This window comes from Nestor notabilis, unplaced genomic scaffold (assembly GCF_000696875.1).
Source record: "Nestor notabilis isolate BGI_N333 unplaced genomic scaffold, ASM69687v1 scaffold23542, whole genome shotgun sequence".
In the NCBI taxonomy this organism is placed as follows: Eukaryota; Metazoa; Chordata; class Aves; order Psittaciformes; family Psittacidae; genus Nestor; species Nestor notabilis.
In genome coordinates, this window is record NW_009917331.1 from 1,066 (window position 1) to 1,330 (window position 265).

The following is a 265-nucleotide window of genomic DNA, read 5'->3' on the forward strand; positions in this document are numbered from 1 at the left end:
ATTGCATTCCCAGGGCCAGTTCAGGTTTGCTGCACTTTAGCCTGAGGGAGGTTTGTGGCTTTGGTGGCAGCATCCTCCCCAGGAGAGGCTGGTGCTCAGTGCCCGACCTCCCCAGGGTGCCCATCTCAGCGGTGTGAGCGTTTCACCTCCTCCTCTTGCCAGCCTGGATCATGGGCTCTTGCTGGTGCGAGATACGGGGGTCTTGGGATTTCAGGTGCTCTCCATGCGACACAGGCAGATGTGAGCAAAGACGCTGCTCTGGCGC